The sequence below is a fragment of the Uloborus diversus genome, chromosome 9 (genome assembly GCF_026930045.1).
Source record: "Uloborus diversus isolate 005 chromosome 9, Udiv.v.3.1, whole genome shotgun sequence".
NCBI lineage: Eukaryota > Metazoa > Arthropoda > Arachnida > Araneae > Uloboridae > Uloborus > Uloborus diversus.
Genome location: NC_072739.1, coordinates 103,434,879 through 103,451,339, shown reverse-complemented (window position 1 = coordinate 103,451,339; position 16,461 = coordinate 103,434,879). Strand labels below are relative to the sequence as shown.

At 33.6% G+C, this 16,461-nt stretch overlaps 1 protein-coding gene across 2 annotated transcripts in view; it reads right to left on the bottom strand.

Moving 5' to 3' along the window:
• Positions 1-3,989, bottom strand: part of LOC129230595 (CD109 antigen-like) — a 131,898-nt gene extending 127,909 nt beyond the window's left edge. Inside the window, exon 1 of one of the 2 annotated variants that reach the window (XM_054865002.1) lies at positions 3,887-3,989. The gene's annotated coding sequence lies outside the window, so the exon portion shown is untranslated. The remainder of the gene's footprint in view (positions 1-3,886) is intronic. The other variant, XM_054865003.1, reaches the window with a different exon arrangement.
• Positions 3,990-16,461: the final 12,472 nt, after the last annotated feature.

The window sequence follows — 16,461 nt, the reverse complement described above, 5'->3', positions numbered from 1 at the left end:
CCCTAGGCGAAATAGAAATTTTCTTGCCGGAAAGTAACGGAAGTTTGCACACCCCTGTCCACCATATAAGTTGTCAAGATTTTTTCACCTGCGGAAATTTCCTTTTCCGGCTCAACCGGTTTTCAGCCCACCAGTCCTAAATATACGACATCATAAATATCCGCCCCGTTGCAGTTCATCAGGTGAAAACGAGAAAAAGTTCTGCGTCAGTTGATTACAGAAACTGTTTGAAAAGAACTACAGGGGGGGGGGGGCGAGCCAGTGATGACGTTGTGACGAAAGATGCCTTTCCCAATCCGGGAGACTTTGATTTAGTCGTTGATGAATTTCTGTTCAAACAAGAACTAATATTCAATTTAAAAAAATCCCGACCCTGATTGCCGATTAAGATTAACATCGCGAGTCAGATTACATAGAAAATTCAAATAAAATTATTTTTTTCTCCTAATCTCAAAATTAAGTCGGTTTGCCCCCAACTGTTGTAAAATTTGTGCAAAATGTTATTCATTCAAAAATGCAGAAACAAGAGGAAAAATTGAAAATCCTTTTAAAAGCCTTTCTTATACGCTTGAATTGCAAATATTTTTATTTCTTTGCAAATAGAAACTGGCAAACGGTTAAAAGTTTTAATCATTGAGCTTTCTTTACTTCCCTTGTTTGCCAACAATGATATCGTTACCAATCGAGTAAACAGTAGATAGAAGTTAAAATCTGTTTTAAAAGATCAAATAATTCGAGTTCTGTGTAACTTGGAAGTTCCAAACAAACTCCATCAGACGCAGAAAAATCAGCTCTTTCTTTTGGTACAAATTCTTTAACTACACAAGTGTGTTTTCACTACCAAAATCGTGAGAACCGATTATTTCCGAGGTTTTTCATTAATATCTTCGGTAATTAAAGTCGTACTAAGACGAGACCAACATAAGAACTCTTGATGAAGTTACCTTTCAATTAAACAAACAAAAAAAAGGGAAAAAATAATAATCATTGTTTCAGACAAACTTCGATCGCTTTCTGAGAGGTCCCCCGATGGATCCACGCCCCGGAGCCGCTATTCATCGTAGAAGAACATTTGATTTTGAATTCTTTGACTCAAAAACAACAGAATGAGTTTGTCTTCCACTTTCATTGGAATGATGTATGCAATTCTACACAGGTTCCCATGCCTTGGGGGGGGGGGGGGGAGATAACATAGCCCCCTCTATGATGAGATCTTGCAAGATGAGGTAAAAAAACTCTCTAAAATTATTCTCACCCCACCTAAAAATTTTAACTCTGCGTCATGAAACCCTCTCCCCTCTCCCCTCGGAAGTACCCCTGAATCCTGTCGGTGTCTTGGTCGTTCGGCGAACTCGAAGATGAGATTCTTGCGTGAATGAATGTGTATGATCCTTGAAAAAAATGCATGCTAAAAAAGGTGTTATAAAACAGGGCTGTCCACCCAGAGGGAGGGGTCACGGTGCAGACAGCGCCTTTGAAAGTTTTAGGGGGGGGGGTTGCGGTTAGCACAGGCTGGCGAAATTTAAAGCCTCGTGAAAATCTGATCCTTTCTTAAGGTAAAAAAAGGAAAACTTCCAAGTTCCAGAGGGGGATATAATATCCAAATCCCTTTTGGATACACCACCAACTTTCATCTTCTTTTTTAATTCTAATTTTCAAAATTAAAAAAGGTTCGGATTATTTGGAATTTTTGACCAACGGAGTTCGTTTCAGCGGGGTTCAACTGTATTTCTATTTTGACAATGGAACTTTGGACCGCGCCCCCTTAAAATTTAACGATTTTGTAGCGACACGCCCCCCCCCCCCCCCTAGCCGACTATATACCGTCGATTTTTCAAGTGACGTGATTTCGCTTTCGAACTTAAAAACAATATCTAAAAACTCTCACAACAATTAATTGAAATCAAAACGTTTCTAAACATAATATGAAACGTACGTTGGTAATAAGAAAAAGAACACCAAGATTTTCAATCGGTTTGCGTATGAGTTCACGATTTTAATAAAAGGCGATTCTACAAGTGTCGGACTATTCCCAATCGTGAATTTTGCAAATATAAGCGTGTTCCAATGAGGAAATTTCTGAAGGATCCATTTTAGTAACCGAACAGAAGTACGTCACAACTACGCATCTCTTATTTTAAACTGAGTCGGGATATACTGATTTTGAATTTAAGTAGAATTTACATAGAAAATATGATTCGAAAATTACTTCTAAATACAGCAAAGAATTTCACTTTAAAATATTTAGCTCTTAGACAATATTGTGACCACAATTATACAAAAAGAAATCGAAAAATGATTAAGATGTTATCAATGTTTTTATTGCTCATCAAAAAAAAAAAAGAGTTAAGTTATCAAACCCCTACCGATTGTCACACCTTTAAATTTTGAAATCGAGTCAGGTTTCTCAAAACTTTCGATAATTTTAAATACGATATAAATTTACTGATTACAAATGGGCAAAAAGGAAAACAAACATAACGAAGTGTAAGTTATTTATTCTTGTTAATATTTATTTCGTTCTTCATTAATATTTTTTCACTTATTCCGGGGTGCCCACCAGGGGGAGGGGGGGGGGGGTAATTTGACAAGGTTTTGAATCTCCTTTTGGGGGAGGGGGCGGCTCTCGGTGTGGAGGGTACTCTGCAGAATTTAAGAGGGGTGCACCAACGCAATGAGGGGGGGGGGGGGGGGGGTATGTACACATCCGACTAATTAATTGGTTTTGAAAGACGTTCTTAGCATTTCACCTACAAAATTGGTAAATCGTTCGCTATTAATATGAAAAAGTTAAAAATTAAAACAGATAAGTTATAAAAGTTTGCACCTTACATAAACAAAACATTTTTTGGGGAGATTTTTTACGTTATTTTTTTATTTTGTTTTATTATTATTTTTTGTAAAATTAGCAATATGATTGTTATTTTTTTTACTATTTAACGAAGTTAACCACAAAATATGCGATTTTCGGAGCACATATTGCATCTGTCACTCGACAACTGTCGCAATTGCAAGGGGACGCGAAGGAGATCTAAATTATGCACAGTTTTAATGTTTTGTATTGTTCTGTGATACGCAAAGGAGCCCCAAAAATGATATGCGGCGGGGCCCCAAATCTGTATATCCGCCACTGATATTGATACTGCAATATTTGAATTTGAAAATTTAATTTGACAGTAATTGAATCATCGTGTATATACAATATCGCGTAATTAGTAGATAGTATAATGATTCGAGTTACTAGACATGGGAGCGGGAATCAAGGGCTGAATTTAAAGGCCCTTTAAAGATTTAAAATCAGCACTGTGTATTGTACAACAGTATCGATTGAGAGAAGTAGAAACGTTGTTCTAAATATTGGAACGTTACATTAAGATGTTACAACATGAGCTAAATTTAATCAACTGTGCGTTTGATACCAGGCAATACTAGTGCCGGATTTACGATTTTTCCGCACGGGGCAAAAACTTTAAGCTACCGCCCTTACCCATCTTTCATCACGTTTTAAAATCTAGTTTCAACGAAAAAACCCACAAAGCTAAGGAAATTGCAGTCCCCCAGAATTTGCTCTTGCTCCCCCCCCCCCCCCCCCCCCCCCCAGATCCGGCACTGGGTAATACACAATCATATCTATTTGTAACAATGAGGAGAACAAATTTTCATATGCTTAAAATATTCGTAAATGCATGGGCGATGCAACACATTCCGCTAATAAATTTATTAATTCACCTGTAATCAGGTTTCAAATAATCCACATGTGTCAAAAAAATAAATACAAAAATGAAAACGAGCTCCTGTGCACACTGCAACGTACTCAAATTCGTTAATCAACTGATCAAATTTCATCCTGAACGTTGCAAGAAAAGAAAATTGTAATAAGACTTACTTGCCACTCTTCGAAGAAATGCCAAAAACTCGCAAGTTCTTAAAAACCGACCACAAAATTCCACAGACAACACGCACCAAACAAACTGTAGAGCGGACTGAACCGATCTGCGGCGAAAATGTTCTTCGAGTCCGACAGCGCCACGAGCGACAAGAAAAGGAAACTGCAATTTCGGCAAGAAAAGTAAAAAAATCATTTCGAGTGGTTCGGGAAAAACGAACCAGTGACCTATATTGGACACTCTTCTGACGTGCTATTGCTTTTATCGAGTGAAATACCGCCGGGAAATGCGGATCTTGAACTCCCCCAAGTTGAAGTCAAAGTTACGTTTGATTGGCGTAAGGTGCGATCGATATTGAGAATATACATCAATTTTGGGAGTTATTTTTGAAGCATTGGTTTGACGCGTTGCAAGGTGCGGAGAATTGGAGGCGTCGATGAAGGAGTATTTATAGGGTCACCCTTTATAAAATGGCTCTTTAATGTTTCTTTTATTTCTTCATGGAAGCTTTAAAAAAAAAAAATTATATATATTTACCAGAGGGATTTTTTTATTTTTTTCGCTTTTATGAATTTCTTTATTGGAGCAAAAGAGGATTGGATACACTTGTTAATCGCTGAAGTATATAAATTTCTTGTGCAATCTGTTTCTTGATTCGTAAACGAAAAAAAAGTCTGCCTGAGAGAAGCATTTCTGCCAAATTATTGTTTCTGTCTGAGCACCTTTTCTTAATTTTTAGTGCGATCTGCTTCTCCATTCGGAAAAGAAAATAAATTTCGCTGAAAAAGTGATTTCTGCCGAATTATTTTTGCTGTCTAAGCAGTGGTGCTCAACCTTTTCTTAATTTCTATTGCAATCTGCTTCTCCATTCGGAGAAGAAAATTATTTTCCCTGAAAAAGTGATTTCTGCCGAATTATTTCTTCTACCTAAGCAGTGGTGCTCCCAACCTTTTCTTATTTCTTACTAATTTATATTAGAATAATTCTTGCTGGCCAGTGCACATATTAAATTTTTTAGTGTCAACCTGAAAAACTTCTTTTTCTACTAATACTGCTTTTCTAAAATCCTTCCCATTCCTGCTAAAATACAATTTTTTTTACATTCATATATATTTGAAAGATGATTTCATCTTTTGTAGTTTTCAAGTTGAAAAAAAAAAAAAAAAAAAAAAAAAAGGAAACCAAATTATAAAATGATGATTATTTGCTGTCTCAACATAAACAATATCATTCCTTTCGCTGATTATAATGGATGTTGATTATATTATAACTTCCATTTACTTATCGTATTATAAATCTATTTTATCTTTCATTTGCTATTCTTTTGCTTATGGTCCCAAAAAAAAAGAAGAAAATTCAAATAAATAAATTCTAATTGTTAGAAAGTGTGCGTTTTTTCCATTTATCGATTATCTTTTAATTGAAATTCAGTTTCAGTTTTGTTTTATTTATTTATTTTCTGATGAGGGATTCTGCAAGAACCTGTAGAAAAGGTGCACAAAGGTCGAAAGTTTAGGCAAAACTCTAAGAGGAACACTTGATGTCATTTTATCAATCAACCTAAAACCTAAAGGAATCAGCGACAAGTATAACATGCAGGGCGAATTGGTGATGCGAATACTTTTAATTCTAAAATGCAGTTTTCTACGTAATGGGGTGGTTTCCTTCAATCAAAAGTACTACTTTTAGTCATTAAAATGGATAGAATGAGCAAAAAAAAAAAAATACTTGGACCCAGAAAATACTATCATTTTCCCAACAGTTTTTTTTAAATTAATTTTTTAAACTGTCCGATTTTTCAAACAAGGCGTGGTCGTTATGACGTCACAAATGATGCAATTTGGCGCATCTTTCTATTACGTCTCCACGTTATGATAATCAAGCAGCGAATTAAAATTGCGTTCTACGCTTGCAATCAACCATATCGTTGCCAATACACGTAAGTAAAGATGCGAATTAAATATTTTCCACTGTGAATGGCAACACAAAATGGCATTTCATCATTTGTGATGTCATCGGACAGAAGCATTAATATCGAAAGCGCGCTGATTTTAGTATTTTTTTTTAAAATATTAAACTTAAACAAATTATTTAAAAAATGGTCAGATCCTATGTTTTTAAACATGCTCTTTCAGAAAAAAATACTTTTAAAATTTTGGAAACGACCCCATTCTTAAGCATTGTAAGCAGAGCCGGCTCTAGTAGATTTTGCCGCCTCAGGTGATGTTGGCAAGTGCCGCCCCCCCCCCCTCGTCTTAACTTTTATTTTAATCATTGAGCATACTCTCACGTATTACTGCAATTTGAGTAGGAAAAAAAAGGAGCAAAATTTAGTTTTTTCATTTTTCTTTTTTTTTTTCTTTTTTTTTGCCTTTTCATATTTTACCACCATGAAATTTGCCGGCTCTGAAATCTGCCACCCTAGGCGGTGGCACAGGTCGCCTACCACAGGAGCCGGGCCTGACCGAATTTCTAACTAGACTGTAGGTTGCTGCCTACGCTGCAAGTTTCTAAGGTTTGTAGGGTGGCGAATTTTACTTTTTTTATGTACAGTTTGTAACACTTTTGAAACTAAAGTATCATTAAATTTTACTTTATTTAAAAAACGAGATATTTTTGTTTTTAATGAACAATATTCATTTTCATCCATGAAAATTAGATTTGTATTATGTACAGGGTGACTTAAAAAGATTGATGGGGTTTCATAAGGCTACCGATTTGTAAAAAGTTTTTTATTAAAACCCAATGTAAAGAGTAAAAAATGAGGCATTAATAAAAATGCATATAAAATTCGGAGGGCAAAACTCAGCCAGGTAATAGATTATAAGAGTTTTAAAATACTTTAACAAAATAAAACAAACAAAAATATTAACTTTGAATCAAAAATATACATTTTACAAAGGTGCAAACCACATTTACTGTTAAAAAAAATTAATCTAATGAAAAACCAAGACTAAAGTATAAAGCTCATGAAACGAGAAACATATAAATCAGTCCTTCTGCAAAGACTTCCGAATAGTTATCCATAAAATAACTTTTCTGGCCTTCTGAAAAGCCAATTTGTTAATAATTTCGATGACATCAATTGTTTTTCCAGAGATTTTGGATTCAACTCAGAAGATGGCAAAATCCGATAGAAGCTTTATTGGGTCATATTATTTTTCAAATAATTTTAAAGAAAATTTAATTTACTGAAACTTCTTTCACCTGAACCCACATAAACAGGTAAGATAAAATATCCTATTGCTAGAGCAAAATTTGGCAAACAGGGAATGAAATCACTTTTTTGATTAGAATTTCGTAAGAAGGAAAATGGGCATTTTTTATAAGCATTGTAAACTTATAGACACAAAAATAACTTCTTTTTTTTTATTTTGTTCTGAAAAATTGCATTACTAAATTACAACTATTTTAATTTCCTGACATGTTTATTGAATGTAAGCACTTCTATGCAGATCCCGATTAAGACTTTTGAGGATATTAAACATAAACTTCATTCAGTGCTCCCTTTCTTTACCCTCGTACTATACATTAATAAACTATTTTGATACTTAAGTACTTGCTGCATCCACGCTAAATTACATTGCATTGTAAATCACGAAAACAGTAGTGATGTTGTCAAATTTTTGCCTGGTGGCATTAGGACATAAATATCAAAAATATCGTTTAAACAGCATTTAAACTGCCATAAAATATAATATTAAGTTAAGAGTGGCTTCAAGGGTTTTTGTAACAGGTTGTAATTTTAGTTATTTTTCCCCTCTCAGACTTAATGTTTGCTTTTGCCGTGGTGCGATTTGAATTTAGACCATTTTTTAAAAAAACTTTAGCTACAGATAAGGTGCCCCCAAATGGTGGGGCTCTGGGCCCGTGCCCCATGTGCCCATGCCTTAATCTCTCTGCATGCCTTAAGTAATTTTAAACATATGATATATTTTCATAAAACAACTTTCGCAAAAATCACTTCTGAAACGCCTTTGTTAAGAAGAACCACATTTCACCGCTATTGCAATTAACCATATTTCACACCATTGTAATTAACCATAATGCACCGCCATTGTAATTAACCATAGTGCATCGCCATCGCCAGTGCCGCTGATGAGCAAAAAAAAACTTTTCTGTTGCGGAATCGGGTTGTTTCCTTCAGTCAAAAGTAGTACTTTTAGTCACTGAAATTGATAGAATAAGCAAAAAAAAAAAACATGGACCCAGAATTTTTTTTCCCTTTTCCAAACAGTTATTTCTTAATTATTTTTTTTAAATGTCCGATTTTTCAAACAAAGCGTGGTCTTGATGACGTCCTAAATGATGCTCTTTGACGCATCTTTCTATCACGTTTCCACGTTATTATAATCAAGAAGCGAATTAAAATTGCGCTCTACGCTTGCTATCAACCATATCGTTGACAATACACGTGAGTAAAGATGCGAATTAAATATTTTGCTCTGTGAACGGCATCACAGAATGGCATTTCATCATATGTAATGTCATCGGCAAGAAATGTAAACAATAAAAGCGCACCGATTTAAGTAATTTTTTTAAAATATTAAACTTAAACAAATTATTTAAAAAATGGTTAAATCCTATGTTTTTAAACATGTTCTTTCAGAAAAAAATACTTTTAAAATTTTGGAAACGACCCCATTGGCCGTTGTACCACAAATTTTTGCTATCAAATGCAGGAAACGATATCATAACTGAGCTAGGACCTACCTGATATCAGGTGAGAAGGGGGGGGGGAAACAGCTTTTGAGACCTCCCAGAGAGATAATGAATATTTCGAAAGAATGCTTTATGCTTTTCCGAAACTTCTTTAATGAAAAATAAATAAATAATGATAATGTATTTTTGTTTAAAGTATAGTTCAAATCACTGTTTTTTATTTTTCTTCCGAAAATTTCCAGTGTGAAAGAGCGAAAAATTCGATTAAATGCGAAAACAATAGCGCGCGTATTTTAACCTAGAACCAAACTGGTTCAATGTAGTAGAGCAGCGGTCCTTATCTTTTTTTCCAGTGGACCGGCAGAGCTTTAAATAAATAATAATTTAAAAAATTAAAAAAAAAAACTAGCTGCCCGGCGATTTATTTTCTTCTTCTTTTCTTTTATTTTCTTTCTCTTCTTTAACTCCCTAGGCCTTTTTTTTTGTGTTTTTTTTTTTTTTTTTGCCAAAAAAATAAAGCCTTCCTATTTCGGACCGCTAAAACATGCGATTTTTTTACGAACCAATGAGACCCCTTCCCTCCTACCTTTTTTTTGCGACTTTTTTAAAACTTTTTTTTTTTAACTTTCGTCTCGGGGACCGTTCAACACTAACGGTTGAGGGGTTTTTCCTTTTTTTTTTTTTTTTAACAAAATAATTTTAAAAAAATGAGCAAGTAAATTAAGAGTTACTTTCATCCGGTTCCTCCAAACACACGTTTTTTAACATGTTTAAAACTTTTTGCTAAATATTTTCTTTTGTTGTATGCGAATATCTTTGTATTAAAAAATGTATCTATTGGAAAAAATTTTTGAGCATCATAATCCCTTAATTTGTCGTTAATATCACTAATAGCCAATAGGTGATTTACTTCTTGCTGTCAGATATGCATTTTTAAAAAATGGCTACCAAAACTGAAAAATTGACTACCATTGACTTTGGTAGCCAGTGGCTACTATTCAAAATTCCTAGGCTAGAGCTTAGCTGTGCTTCAAGTTGTCGGTTGTGTGAAAAGGATTTTCTTTGGGAATCGAAGAGAGAGAGAGAGAGAGATTGAGGCTAATAGCTACCCCGTATGTAGTATTGCGGGATTGCGGCTGAAAGGGCGTCAATGTTTTCACTTTTTCGGTCATGGTTAATGAAAGAACATCTGCCGGTACCTCCATTGGGATTTTCCAAAAAATTCTGCTGCAGAATGTTTCATGCGCAATTGATGACAAAACTTTCACTGAGTGTAAGGTTACGAAAAGTGGGACGCTAACAAATGTGCTTCCATTTTCCCCCAGCGTTCAATTTGATTTCATTTTGATGCAAATACAGGGTCATATTTTAACCTCCTGAGTCTTGCACGTACCCGGATCTATGAATACAGATCTCAGTGTCATATATTACTTTAACTCCCTCTCATAACTTAAAGAATGATTTAGTTTCGATTAATAATTAATTATGTGCAAATAGGGTAAGGATTATCTTAATATATAAAAATCTTCTGTGCGGACGTTTGTCACCATAAGGCTTTTAAACGGCTGGATCGATTTTGATCAAATTTTTTGTGTGTAATTAAGTTGTGGCAAGCATGGTTTCGAAGCGCGATGGATCGAATCGGAAACGTTTTTGTTAATTAATTAATTAATTTAAACATTGGATGGTTATATCTCCCAAATGATTGATATTTATTTTAACCTATTGTTAAGCGAGGACTGAAATAAATATTTAAACTGTTGCCAAAGGACAATAAGAAAGCCAGCTCTGCTTTTTGTAAAGAAATTTCCTACTGTGATATGTCAATTAAGAATAGATAAAATGTAGAGAGAGAGAGAGAGAGAAAGAAAGAAGCCTTTATTTCTTGAAAGCAACGATTTTAAGCCCCGTGATATATTTTAAAATAAAGTACTGGAAAGTTTACGCAAAACGTGTGTTCTCTCGTCGTAGTTGAACCATGTGACCGGATCAGTGCTTTAGGTTTTCGTAACCAAATAATTAGAAAGTACCGTACCTAGCAACATTTGTTTCTCGGCTGAAATCCATCTGAGTTTTGGCACCAATGTCAAGAATACTAAAAGGATTATCTAACTAATCAGCACATTATTAAAGGAAAAGATGATGGAATTTAAAGACGAAATTTTTTTTTTCATCCAGATAAATTACAACAGGGTGGTTCTGTACACAAAAGATCAGTACAGTGGAAGATCTTTATCTTTGGAGGAAAGAACAAATTAGGCAATATATGAAGTTTTAAAAGTTTTCGTTCAAAAGATCGGACTGCTAATCGGTCGGAATTGGCTTCCCTCACTGATCAGCTGGATTACAGTAACGTGGTGGCTTAGCGACTTTGGCTACAAACAATAGAGTTGCGTGATCATTTGTTTACATTTTAAAGCTACTGTTAATGTAATTTATTGTGTTTTTTGTTTATTTGGCGAAATATTTCAAATGACAAAGAATTGCTTTTTGTTTTTAAAGAGTTTTTAGTCATTTTACATCGGGAGCCGGGGGGGGGGGGATGAGCAATTTTCGCTTATTCAGAGAACTGTTTTTACCTTTATCATTTTTCTAAACGATATCCTTTCGATTGTTTTATTCTTTTTCATATGGGGATGTTGCAGCGGGATTTCTCGTTTGTTCTAGATGGGTAGTTAGATTTTTGCACTTAATATCTGAGGGTGCTTTTTATGCTTTGAGTATGGCTGAAGGAACGAACCATCAAGTACGGGAGAAAAAATAGTTAATAAAACAACTGCTCAGTGGGCATTATATAAATCAAGTTGTAATAAATATACCCATCCTGACACCATAGCAGCTTAAAGCTTTTTTTTTACTTATTTTTTTTCAACAGTACGGTTCAAACACTTGGTAGTTTATTGAAATTTTTTAACTTTTAAATTTACAAAGTTTGAACAGAACAACATCTGTCGGGTCCTCTAGTTTATAGATAAAAATCAAAGCACCAGCTAAGCTCTTGTAAAATGTTAAAAAAAGAGGGAGAAAAGAGGAATTTGTTGGTTTTGAAGACTTTTCTTTATTTTTTGACTCGTAATTTTTTCTCTTCGATTCTTATGCTGTACAATTGATTACTACGTGTTCCTAAAATAAAAAATAAAAACATTTATATTTTTTTACATTTTTTACCCACAACATGAAACAATAACTAAAAAATTAATTATCTATGCGGTACAAAGTGTGAACCCTTGGGAATATGAACCTAACAATAACATCCAAGCCGAACTTAACACATTTATTATGACTGAACAATATTTTAAAATCAACTGTTTGATTGACTACTGACTACTGCTCAAAGCTAAAGTCTCTTGCTAAGAAATAGGCGATTTCTTTATCTGAATGATAAAAATTACTATTAAAATTATTATTTATTTTCGTAACTTAAAAAAAAGCAATAGTTAATTTGTTTTTTAGCATAAACGTTTATGGAGATAATTGATATCGTATATTATCCGCTTTATCGGTAACAGATCTTAATAACGAGAGCAATTGCATCATGCATCTAAAATAAAACTTTGGTAAAAAACTCACTTGTTTGGAAAAAAAAAAAACAGAACTTTTCGTTCCCCCCAATAACATTGATAAGTCGAATTTAGCAATCCCTTACAACATATTGAACTAGGATAAACTCTTCCACTGTTTGTAGGGATTTGACTTTTATGATTATATTTAATGACAATCAACACGTATTGCAATAAATTTATTCTCCGTTGTATGATTATAGTTAAGAATCAGAACGCAAAATAATGTCTCTCGATTAATTCTTCCTCATTTAATTAAACGCTATGTTCAGATAATTACCGCACAATAATAAAACGACGTTTCTACAATTGTGCAACGACATCGAAATGCAAATTTGGGTGTGAAATGTTGCCAAACTCAACAGATAAATGATGTCGAAGGAAGGTGTGCAACTTGATTCGAAAGGACACTCGCGATATGAACCGTGAAGCATTCCTTTTTTGCTATTTTCATACATCAGTTTCAGAAAATATTCACAATTTTGTAAGTGAAAAAGCTGAAACTTTCTCTGCAACAAAATATCCATTTTCGCAGAACTGGAGAAAAAAAAAAAAAAAAAAAAAAAACTCGCGTTTAATGCTGATTAATAAGCGTCATGTTGAATTACGTTGATTAAATACGCAGTATTTCGAAATCATTTCGTTTTTATATATTTATTTTTTTTCTTTTCTAAAGCAAATGGGAGATTTGAATAAATAAATAAATGGATCATTTTCTGCAGTGCACTTTTAGTTCTAACTTAACGCAATTTAATCATAAAATAAGCTCAACCTTTCCATCAAAGATTTATGTTGTTTTTATTAGAAAAATGTAACAAGACATTATTACCTTTGAGTAAATACTAAAATACTTTTTATTGCAACTTAGTTTTTTAAAAGTAGGTACAATTTATTGAGAAATCAAGATTTCTTTCTGATGTCACTTCAACCAATGCTTCACGAAAACTAGAGGTCCTCAAACTGGGTGCCGTGGTAAGAGGCGCGGGGTGCCGCGAAGTGCCCATGTTATGAATTGTATGTTAGTTGTGCTCGCAAATAAGATCATACAGACTAAAAAGGTCATCCGCCCGCTTTTTGATGACATCCCCTTTTGACTTTGAACATCCCTGCAGTTTTTAATAACTAAGCAAAAGTAATTACAGCAGACTGATGCAAAAAGAACCTGATCTTATTTTTCTCCATGTTTTGCTTAAATATGGTTCAGTGTAGTTTACTACTGTAAGAAAAGTTGCATATTGTTCTTGTAGCCTAATTTATGTAGTCGGCACATTCGCAAAGATAAATATCACTGTACGAGTATTCCGTCGTTTCCCCCCTGTTATTTGGTTGATAGAACACACGTTTTGCGTAAACTTTCCAGTACTTTATTTTAAAATATATCACGGGGCTTAAAATCGTTGCTTTCAAGAAATAAAGGCTTCTCTCTCTCTCTCTCTACATTTTATCTATTCTTAATTGACATATCACAGTAGGAAATTTCTTTACAAAAAGCAGAGCTGGCCTTTTTATTGTCCTTTGGCAACGGGTTAAATATTTATTTTAATTCTCGCTCAACAATAGGTTAAAATAAATAATAATCATTTGGGAGATATAACCATCCAATGTTTAAATTAATTAATTAATTAACAAAATCCGATTCGATCCATCGCGCTTCCAAAAAAAAAAAAACCATGCTTGACACAACTTAATTACACAAAAAAAATATGATCAAAATCGGTCTAGTCGTTTAAAAGCCTTATGGTTACAAACGTCCGTGAAGAAGAAATCTTTATACATAAAGGGCTAATCTCTGTCCGGATGTCCGGGGTAAACTTGAAAACTACTGGACGGATTTTAACCATTTTTTTCACCATAGATAGCTACATTATCAGGGAACAACTTAGGCTATAATTTATTGCTAAAGAACTTAGGTTTAAAAAGTTATGGTGGAAAACAGTACATTTCATGTAATTTCCCCATTCAATGATTAAATATAAAAACCATTATTAGGAAAATTCGTTGCCTAACAACAGCAATATTATAAGTAATCATAATGTAAATTTTGAATCAAGGCCTGTCTGGAGCAAGCATGACATTGCTTTCTTAGGAATTGCATCCTAGTCTTTATACATAAAGGGCTAATCTCTGTCCGGATGTCCGGGGTAAACTTCAAAACTACTGGACGGATTTAAACCATTTTTTCACCATAGATAGATACATTATGAGGGAGCAACTTAGGCTGTAATTTATTCCTTAAAAACTTAGTTGTAAAAAGTTATGGTGGAAAACAGTAATTTTCATATCATTTCCCCATTAAATAATTAAATTCGCAACTCCAATAAATTATAGGGGAAGCAGCAACCACTGTCTAATGGCGGATGAAAAAAGGTGAAACAAACAAATGCTATAACTTATAACTTGCTTTGACGTTTAGTGAATGACAGTACTTTTTCATCGTATTTGTGCGAAGCTTTCTTTTTTATTCTTCTGAAATTACATTACACCTCAAATTGCTTCAAGCCGGAAATTTACCCCAAAGAAAACTCGTGGAATGGAATGTTTTACCCTTTTCTTTAGTATTGGTGATCACCGCAAGGTAGCGTATTCGAGCTTGAAGTTGCGACTATAAAACCCATTGTTACAAAAATTCGTTGCCTAACAACAGCAATAATAAAAGTAATCATAATGAAAATTTTGAATCAAGGCTTCTCCGGAGCAGACATGAGTTTAAAGTCGTTTAAACATTTGGAAACTCTACTTTTTGCATCCTTAAAGAAACATAGTAGAGAGTTTTTTTTTTCTTCTTTTGAGTGTGTACTATTTAATTAAATAAAGCGCACTGTTTTTTCAGTGATCTTTGTTTTTGTTAGTTCATATTTTGGAAATTCTTCAAATTTTTATATGCTTAAATTTGCGCTTTCGTTTCTAAATGAATATTCATTCGTTCTTTATACTTATTGCTATTTTACTTTAATGGGCAAGGAAGAAGCTCGATTTTTAATCACGTCAAATTGATATGTTTTGAGTTCTTTCAGTTAAAACAGAAAACGAAAGGAAGTAGCGATTGTTTCTTACAAATATTTCTGACCCAGGCAACGCCGGGTATTTTAGCTAGTATATATATATAAAGATGAGCCTTCTTGGACTGGGATATGTTCGAGTGCATTCATTACATTCATATTTATTCATACTCTTTACCAGAAAAAGTTTAAATGGCGTACTAGTGTATTGTTTGCAATATACAAATGTCTACTGGAAGAGTTCTTTCGCAGAAAAAAGTCAATTATGTAAAAGCCTGGGAATTCCGACGCAGAAAATGAATTTGGTAGAAACCACAAAACCATTTTCTCCTTCTATTATGGTCATCTAATATTGCTCTTTCAAAGAAAATAACAGCCTTTAAGATTCATTTTGTTCACGAAATTTTCTCAATTGGATAAAATGATTCTACGCTCAGAATAATAAGACGTTACTGCAAAGAAAGAATAGATAAACATCTCTTGACTTTAGTATAATTGGGAGGAGGATCTGCGAGTGTGTGGAGTAGATGCTCTTCCAGAAAGATTCGTGGACGATTTTTTTTTCAGCGTTAAGTAAATTGCTTGGTCGTCTAGTCTTTAAATATGACGTATGTTGAAAGTTTGGAAACGTTTTTACTTTTACAGCTTGTTCATTTCTTTTGTTCATTGCATTTTTTCGTTTGAATCATAGTGTTTTCATCACGTGTATTTTTCAACTGTGACGGTTTCATGCAGCCACAAATGGCTTCAGTTCACTGATTATGATATAGGCTCGAATTCGACCAAATATGGATATTTTTTTTCAAACAGATTTCGACTAGTGATCCGGACAAAATCCAAGGCCAAAAATCAAGTAATTCATTTGACCTATATATTAAACATTGATAAATATATGTACAGTAAAACCTCTAAGGTTGACCACTAAAGTAGTGTACCGCAGGTGGTCAACTTACACAGGTTCTACTGTGTGTATATATATATATATATATATATATATATATATATATATATATATATATATATATATATATATATATATATATATATATATATATATATATATATATATATATATACACATACATACATACATACATGACCAGCACAGCTTTGTTTCAAAATGCATTTAATTTACAGTTTCTTTAACATTTTATTTTTTCTTTCTTTCTAGGTTTCAAGCGCTTGAGTTTCTACACTAAGATTATAGCTACACTAATTCAACTACACAAAGATTTCAATTTCAATCACGAACAGAGAGTCAACAAAAGCAGGTAAGCGATTTTTTTTTTTTTTCGTTTACAGTTATTCTATTTCAAAAAATCCTGTTTATGTTCTAGCCTTCACAATTTGTTT